The 9,053-nt window shown below is 44.0% G+C and overlaps 1 pseudogene; it reads left to right on the top strand.

The window, feature by feature from the left end:
- The first annotated feature begins 2,540 nt into the window (after window positions 1–2,540).
- Window positions 2,541–2,659, top strand: LOC124721184 (annotated as a pseudogene).
- The last annotated feature ends 6,394 nt before the right edge of the window (window positions 2,660–9,053 follow it).

The raw sequence follows: 9,053 nt of genomic DNA on the forward strand, positions 1-9,053 counted from the left end.
AAATCAGAATCAAATTAATACGCAACACCAAAGAGAAATCTGGGAAGTACAAGATCAGTTGACACAGGTAACACAGGAATTACATATTTTAGAGGCCACTCGTGCTCCAATACGGGAAGAGGGACATAGAAATACGGAACAGCCGCAAAATAATAACACAGCGCATTTCGGAAATTATGAAAGAAATTGGCAAGGTGCACCGAATTTTGAAATGGAACCGCCGAAACGACGTAACAATGACCGATATGCGACTCGCCGACATGATGATTTTGACTATAAGCTGTTTATAACTACACGTAAATTTAAAACATTTAAGAATTCTGGCAACGACATTCATCCACAAGCGTGGCTCCATCAATTCTCTCATTGTTTTCCTCCCAACTGGTCATTAGAGCACAGATTAGAATTTATGTGTGGCTATTTAGAGAATGAACCAGCTGTAAGAATGCGATCGGTCATGCACGATTGTCACAGTGAAGAATTTTACCATGCTATGATAAAACACTTTGAACAATTATACATGACTGTGCTTAAACTGACACACAACATTTTTAGCGCAACGCAATCTGACTTTCAAAAATCCCTACAAAAGAAGGGCCCTGACTAACATTAACCTATACCTTTCACAAATCACTTACCTCACAAAATCTTCGTTACTCGAACTACTGCAATACAGCGAGCGCCACTACTGCCAGCTAAATAAAAGATTCAAACTACGGAAGGCACTAACTACTGATAGGCATAGTTAGCAAATGAAAGATTTTAATAGAGAACAAACACTGTATTTACCTTAACAGTGTTGAAAAATCATAATATACATAGCAGTTCATGACATCCAGTCTTACAAATTTCAAAACTCCGCCATTTCTCTCCCCATATCCACCATTGCTGGCGGCTCACCTCCAAGTGCACAGCGCTACGCGCTGTTATCATCCAACTGCCCAACACTACAATGGCAGACAACAATGCAAACTGGCCACAGACTGCACACAGCACAGCCAGTGATTTTCATACAGAGCGCTACGTAACGTTGCCAATAAGAAAACATAAACAGCCTACTTACAATACAAATAACTTTTTCAAACATTTCACTGGTTTCTTTTAGTAACTACATTTTTGCAATTGGCAGGATACCATCATTTCATGAGGCCCTTGGAACATATATACGTTATCTGTTTGTATAGACATCTCTGTGACTTCCTTGTTTACTTGCGCGTGAGCTCACTCGCGTTTCAGTGTTGTGTTTGGCTATGTGGTGTGCGGTATCAACGAAGACGCACGGGCGGTTTACGACGATAGAGAGAGCCATGTGGTTAGATGTTGAACACCATAGGCGACACCATTTTCGTGTTTTTTATATTTTGACGACTATGTGGAGATGCACCTTGGAAGACACGGCTGCAACAAGGGAAGTAGCCACGATGTTTTAATTTTATTATCAATTTTATTGTGCCTGGTGCATGTTCCATTTTAGCGAGTTTTAACAGGTTCTTTTACTTTTTATTATTCTGATGATGGAAGCCTGACTTCCGAAACGCGTCAATCTTAGTGTTTTACACTATAAACAAGTGGTTGAGCCGATATATTTTTAACATTGACATTCACAACCACGGCCTCTCATCCAGTATGGATAAAATCAAAGTTTCGTTAGACTTCCCCACAAAATTTTCTATATGTTCCTTCCAATTTAAGTTGTTCGTAATTGTAATACCTAGGTATTTAGTTGAATTTACGGCTTTTATATTAGACTGATTTATCGTGTAACCGAAGTTTAACGAGTTCCTTTTAGCACTCATGTGGATGACCTCACACTTTTCATTGTTTAGGGTGAACTGCCACTTTTGGCATCATTCATATATCTTTTCTAAATAGTTTTTCAGTTTGTTTTGATCTTATGATGACTTTATTAGTCGATAAACGACACCGTCATGTGCAAACAACCGAAGACGACTGGTCACATTGTCTCCCAAATCGTTTATATAGATAAGGAACAGCAAAGGGCCTATAATACTACCTTGTGGAACACCAGAAATCTCTTCTGTTTTACTCGATGACTTTCCGTCAGTTACTACGAACTGTGACCTCTCTGACAGGAAATCACAAATCCAGTCACATAACTGAGACGATATTCCGTAAGCACGCAATTTCACTATGAGCTGCTTATGTGATACCGTGTCAAAAGCCTTCCGGAAATCCAGAAATAAGGAATCGACCTGAAATCCCTTGCCAATAGCACTCAGCACTTCAAGTGGATAAAGAGTTCATTGTGTTTGGCAGGAACGATGTCTTCTAACCCCATGTTGACTGATTGGCAGGGTTACGTCATGATGCAAAAACGGATATGGTGCGTCCTGTGGTGCCCTACATTTCCGTACATGTCGTCTGCACTCTCGATCCAGCTTTGCTTGCAGCGCCATCCCTCGTATCAAGCGGTAAACTGCGAGAAGTCATCCTCTCTGGTCTTTCTTTGTCAAGTGGACGCTCCCATGATTTCTAAGTGCGTAAGTGGTGTATATATTGAAGTTGTTTTCACATAATCTGCCAACGGCCTTGCCGCAGTGGTAACACCGGTTCCCGTCAGATCACCGAAGTATAAGCGCAGTCGGGCTGGGCTAGAACTTGGATGGGTGACCATCCGCTCTGCCGAGCGCTGTTGGCAAGCAGGGTGCACTCAGCCCTAGCGAGAAGTAGCGGCTCCGATCTCGCAAACTCACATAAGGCCGAGAGAACGGTGTCCTGAGCACATGTCCCTCCACCTCCCGCTACACCTGTGGGGTCCGCAGCTCGTGGTTGTGCGGTGGCGTTCTCGTTTCCCACGCCCGGGTTCCCGGGTTCGATTCCCGGCGGGGCCAGGGATTTTCTCTGCCTCGTGATGACTGGGTGTTGTGTGATGTCCCTAGGTTAGTTAGGTTTAAGTAGTTCTAAGTTCTAGGGGACTGATGACCATAGATCAGGGCCATCCAGAAATTCTGCACGCGTGCGGTGCTCCTGCACATGTGCAACTTCCGGGTCACAGAGTGCACACCGCAGCCATCAGCGTTCATGTAGTGCATGTTTCTACGCACAGATGTCGCTTTATCCACTTGCTGGGATACTCTGTACCGGCGCATTCTAGTGCTCTTTCCACAGCTTGCTAGCCAACCATGGAAAGGTATTTCGCGTATTAAACATTTAAAATACTATCACAGTCTACTCATTGAGACGTCTGCTTTTATGTTAACAGTATAACAAAGTAAGACAAGTAATACAGTTAACAGCCGTGGCTTTTTATTAAGGCAGCTTGACTGACGGCACGTAAATACGCCTAATGTTTCTGATCTAGTATTTAAGAAAGAGAGCACTTAGCGACTTCCAACGAACCTTCGTCATGATTTCAAATAACATTAAACCAATGCAAGGTTTCCTATAACTAATTCTCGGTGCCCTCAGTTACACCCACATAATTTCTGTCTCACTGACCTCTGAACAGAATGATAACCGCAGACCTCTCGATGATCACCTGTTTTTTCAATACCATTATTGCTATATCTTTCATTAGTTCCGTCTGAACTCTGCATAATAACCGACAATTAGATGGATGTTATGTTTTATCGACTTCAGCTGAGCGTAGCCCTTCACACATTAAAAAAAAAAACCTAAATGTAAGTATACAACAATCGGTTTAATGACCAATTTTCCTGATAATAATGTAACATGAAGCAGAATGAGGCAATAATGCACAGTTAATAAACAATAATTTTTAATTATGAAAGGAACATCCAAACACGTTTATCACTGGTCATGAGAAATGATATAGTTAATATAGGGCACAAAAGCACGGCTCATTGACAAACGCAAGCAGTTGCGGCGGATTTTCATCACTGATGCTTGATCGAAACGACTGAGAACATAGCTCTTCCGTTCTTTGCTTTTTCGCAGTACCTGCCATTTCTCAGTACTTCTCTGTTAAAGTCACGGTCACCAGGGGTAAACGAGAATGGGTATGTTGCGCTCTTGCTTGTACCACATAAACAGGGAAGAGGAGCCGCCGCCGTTCATTTAGGACATATGTCTAATAACAGATGTCGCTGTCGCTCGCTGTCGCACACGTGCGCACATGTGCAGCACTTCCGCACGTCCGCACACTGTGCAGCGGTTGGCCGGCCCTGCCATAGATGTTAAGTCCCATAGTGCTCAGAGCCATTTGAACCATTTTTGAACACCAGTGGTCTGAGGATGACACGGCGGCCGGTCGCTACCGTGGGCCTTCCCTGGCCCGTTCGGACGGAGTCGGACGAACATAATCTAATTTCAACTACTTTCCTGCTCACAGAGTCCCAGTGCTGAGCAAGTATTCTTGTTTATCTAAACGAATTTTCGTGTTTATTTAACAGGCAGTGTTCTGCCACCGCCGATTCACCAAATACTAGCATTCAAGGTGATGCTGATTCTCGACGCAGTGATTGGGAACAGTCCGTACAGACATGTCATATAAGTTTTGCGACAGCCGCAAGGTATGTTATAAATACCCGCACTCTCAGGCCGAGATTATCTTCAACTAGTCGCAGCATTGTCTTTCATTGTTCTGGGTGACCGGAAGACTGATCTATTCCTGACTGTTGCCCGGCATACGGCCTGAGCCGGCCGGTGTGGCCGAGCGGTTCTAGACGCTACAGTCTGGAACCGCGCGACCGCTATGGTCGCAGGTTCGAATCCTGCCTCGGGCATGGATGTGTGTGATGTCCTTAGGTTAGTTATGTTTAAGTAGTTCTAAGTTCTAGGGGACTGATGACCACAGCAGTTAAGTCCCACAGTGCTCAGAGCCATTTGAACCATACGGCCTGACAACCAGGAGGTGTTGTCTGGGGCGCCAATTCATTTCATAGCAGAACCCCTTTGGTTATCATCCGCAGCACTCTTACAGTATAGCGGTACGTCGACTACATTCTACGCCCCGTTTTGCAGTCCTTCATGGCAAGCCGTCCTGGGCTTACATTTCAACAAGGTCTCCGGATCTGTCCCTAACTGAGTACGTTTGGAGCATTACAGGCAAAGCCCTCCTATCAGCTAGGTATTTTGACGATCTAAGACGCCAGCTGGACAGAATTTGGCATGACACCCGTCAGCAGGAAATCCACCGACTCTGTCAATCAATGTCAAACCGGGCAACTGCTTGAATAAGGGCCAGAGGTGGACCAACAAGTTACTAGCTTGCTTAATATGTGAAGCTCCTTCTCTTGAATAAATTGTCTAATTTTTCTTAAACTGTAATCATTTGTTTGTCTGTATATCTACGGCACACTTACTAATTTCCGTCCCATTCGGATAATTCTTTCGTGGTGGCTCGTTTCTTTTGTCTTAGACTGTATTTTCGTTGTGCTTTAAAATTTGGTAAGGGAGAGAGACAGGAGGTTGTAGCGGCGAACAGACAACGTTTTTCCTTAACCTGATATGCAAGCAATTCTTCAGATCTTTAGGAATAAAAACACTGGCGTCTCTATGGCGGGCTGCCGGTGTTGGGTGCAGCTTCTTGTTGTTGGGATGGCGGTCCGCTTGCGGAGAGGGACTGCTGTGGTAGACATCGCGGGAGTGCCCACTTCACCTGGCGGCGTGGTAGGAATACAGCAAGTGATGGCCAGAATGTTTCTCATTGGGATGGAAATTGTCGAATTTAGGCAAATATTTGTCATTCGCTGTTTGGTTGCTTGGAATTGAAGGTAACTATACTCATGCCCATAAATTAAGGATAATGCTGATACATGGTGAAACACGCTCTGCTGGGCGGTTTGCGGGTTTAAATCACCTCGGGGTATGACCATGCTGTGCATTTGACCTGCGGTCGTCGCACAATGGCGATGGCAGCAGTCCACATACGCAGAGGTGTGTTGGTGCGTGTCAGAGTACGGTGCAGCGAGTAAGTGTGCAGACGTTTTCAGACGTGCTAATGGTGACTGTGTGTTGAAAATGGCTCAGAACACACTGATGACGTTATGAGGGGTAGAATACTAAGGCGACTGTGATCTCAAGATTATGGTAACGATTCCAGCAGACAGGAAACGTGTCCAGGCGCTACAGTACGGGACGTCCACAATGTAAAACACTACAAGAAGACCGATATCTCACCGTCAGTGCCCGCAGACGGCCACAGAGTACTGCAGGTAGCCTTGCTCGGGACCTTACCGCTGACAGACATGGTTTATTCGCCCACAGACCTGCAAGGTGCATTCCACTGACCCCTGGTCACAGGAGAGCCCGTAAAGCCTGGTGTCAAGAACACAGTACATGGTCATTGGAACAGTGGTCCCAGGTTATGTTCACGGACGAGTCCAGGTATATATAGTCTGAACAGTGATTCTCGCCGGGTTTTCATCCGGCGTGAACCATGAACAGATACCAACCCCTTAATGTCCTTGAAAGGGACCTGTATGGAGGTCGTGGTTTGATGGTGCGGGGTGGGATTAAGATTGGTGCACGTACACCCCTGCATGTCTTTGACAGAGGAACTAACAGGTCAGGTGTATCGGGACGTCATTTTGCACCAGTATGTCCGACTTCAGGGGTGCAGTGGGTCCCACCTTCCTCCTGATGGATGATAACGCACGGCCCCACCGAGCTGTCATCGTGGAGGAGTACCTTGAAACAGAAGATATCAGGCGAATAGAGTGGCCTGCCTGTTCTCCAGACCTAAACACCATCGAGCGCATCTGGGATGCTCTCGGTCGACGTATCGCTGCACGTCTTCAAACCTCTAAAACACTTCAGGAGCTCCGACAGGCACTGGTGCAAGAATGGGAGGCTATATCCCAGCAGCTGTTCGACCGCCTGATCCAGAGTATGCCAACCCGTTGTGCGGCCTGTGTACGTGTGCATGGTGATCATATCCCATATTGACGTCGGGTACATGCGCAGGAAACAGTGGCGTTTTGTAGCACATGAGTTTCGGGACGGTTTTCTCAACTTATCACCAATACCGTGGACTTACAGATCTGTGTCGTGTGTGTTCCCTATGTGCCTATGCTATTAGCGCCAGTTTTGTGTAGTGCCACGTTATGTGGTACCACATTCTGCAATTATCCTTAATTTATGAGCATTAATGTATTTTAACTGTGCTTCTCATCATGATGTTGTCCGAACTGCAGTTTAGGCGTAACATTGGCTGCATCAGTTGCATGTATTTATGGTTCACTTTTAATTTATTTCTGTTTGGTGTCCATTTTTATTTTCAAAGTCTCCTGTTTGTGTGCCACAATAATAATATGAAAGCAGAATTTCTGAGTAAGCACACAGCATATTTACAACTTGCAAATAACTAGATAACATCGATGCACGAACACAACGTAAGCGATTGCACGCAGCACCAAGGATTCAGTGAAATTTGTCGCTTGGCACTAACTACCACTCCAACAAATTTATACAACAAGTCTCTTCAAATTTAATTCTCTTTGCTGTGCACAGCAGCGTTATCATCATTGGAAAAAAAGAAAAGACCTTGCAAAGAAAGTAAATTAAACCCTGAAGAAAATAGAGAATAGGTTAATATGCCATAAATTTAGCTTTGACACATTGAAAACGAATATCACGAATTTCAGTCTGAAGAGGGAAAATAACATCTTAAATTAAATGTGCGAGTACTTGCTACCCCTATACGTCGCGTAACAAACAAAATTTCTGTGAACTAATATTGATGTTCAGTTGAAGTGGTGTTAGGACACGAAAATACTTACACATAGGAAGCCATCAGCAGATTACGCTCTTAGACTCCTGTCGACAGCGTGTGACGGGCAGTTCCTTACTTTTGTATACATCCTCTAATTTATAACGTATTATTCCTTGTGATGAGTGAAACGTTCCATTTCGTCCGTACTTCGGATCTACTGTGACGTCGCGCGAATCGCTGTCGGCAATGTGAAGGGTGCGAGACAAACTACGCATCGCACTGCTACGAAAATTTAAATCGGAAAGCTGATTCGTGGACACAAAGTATTTCTGTGCATTGCAGTACTATGAACTCAGCATAAACGGACTTTTAATTTTACCCACGAGATTCAGAGAAACGACCATTGCGTTGAAATGTTGAGGAAGAAATGGTGTCGGCAGTATTACTGAGAGTGTAAGGCCGTGAGCGAGCTGTGCTAGTGCGTGCGGAATTCCGTCACCTTCGGCATCTAGTGGGCCGAGATTTGCTTCATAACGACATAGCACAGCTGTTCCCAACCCGTCATTTCACCTCTGTGCCCTGTACGAACGTATACACTCGTCATTCTGCATATACTTTTAGAGTCACAACATCAGGAATGGTTATCAATACACCAAGTTCACCACAGGAACCCATCCCAGAAATAAGTAAAAAAAAGTCGAGATAACTCTAGATTTTATTGCTACAATCATGCCCCATTTTGTATTGCTTTAGGGAACCGCAAGCAAAATCCTGCACTAATCATTCACGAAGCATACATTAAACGCTATGTTAATAATTTACGTAAAAATAACTACTCCAATGAATTTCCGTCATGAAGCAAGTTCTACGCTATTCATTTACAATAAACTCTTAAACTTGGCTGTACGTTCAGCAACAGTACGACAGTAAACTTGGAGAGGCTAAAAGAATCAGCCAACCGTTTGCAAATAAACGCTTACTGGAGCCTTTGGCCTACGTTACTACAATTTTAAATTTGTCTGCTTCAGAAGGTATTATGGACCTTATCGACCAACTAGTTGCAAATAAACGTTTATTGGAACCCTTAGCTTACGTAACAACGATTTGAAATTTGTCTGCTTCAGAAGGTATTATGGACTTTATCGACCAACTAGTTGCAAATAAACGTTTATTGGATCCCTTAGCTTACGTTACAACGATTTTAAATTTGTCTTCTTCAGAAGGTGTTATGTCATATGTCCTTTATCAGCGTGTGATGTAAGGAAGTCCATTACACCTTCTGAAGAAAACAATTTTAAAACTGTCGAAACTATGTCAAGGGTTCTATGAAACTTTTATTTGAAACTGCTTGGCTGATTCTTTAAACCTCTTCAAATTAATCATTTACGTTCAAATTACTATGCCACAGAAAGATCCT

Source organism: Schistocerca piceifrons, chromosome 1 (assembly GCF_021461385.2).
Source record: "Schistocerca piceifrons isolate TAMUIC-IGC-003096 chromosome 1, iqSchPice1.1, whole genome shotgun sequence".
Classification (NCBI taxonomy): Eukaryota; Metazoa; Arthropoda; class Insecta; order Orthoptera; family Acrididae; genus Schistocerca; species Schistocerca piceifrons.